The sequence below is a fragment of the Bison bison genome, unplaced genomic scaffold, assembly GCF_000754665.1.
Source record: "Bison bison bison isolate TAMUID 2011002044 unplaced genomic scaffold, Bison_UMD1.0 scf7180017864310, whole genome shotgun sequence".
Classification (NCBI taxonomy): Eukaryota; Metazoa; Chordata; class Mammalia; order Artiodactyla; family Bovidae; genus Bison; species Bison bison.
Genome location: NW_011494882.1, coordinates 1057628 through 1058104, shown reverse-complemented (window position 1 = coordinate 1058104; position 477 = coordinate 1057628).

The window sequence follows — 477 nt, the reverse complement described above, 5'->3', positions numbered from 1 at the left end:
GAACCTGAGCGGCTTGGACCTGGGAGGTGCATGCAACCCAGGCCCAGCCTCGGATTGTTCCCGGCGGAACAACCTAGAGCCCCAGCAGTGTGGGCAGGGAGGCTACACGCGCCGTGAGTGGGGGCAGACCCAGTGTGGCTGAGGCACTGCGAGCGCACACCAGTGTCATTTGTTTGCAGCATCCCTCCCTCCCTCCCCACAGCGCGACTGAACAAAGAGAAGAAATACAGCTCCACCCACCAGAACACCGACACAAGCTTCCCTAACCAGGAAACCTTGACAAGCCACCTGTACAAACCCACACACAGCGAGGAAACGCCACAATAAAGAGAACTCCACAAACTGCCAGAATACAGAAAGGACACCCCAAACTCAGCAATTTAAACAAGATGAAGAGACAGAGGAATACCCAGCAGATAAAGGAACAGGGTAAATGCCCACCAAACCAAACAAAAGAGGAAGAGATAGGGAATCTAA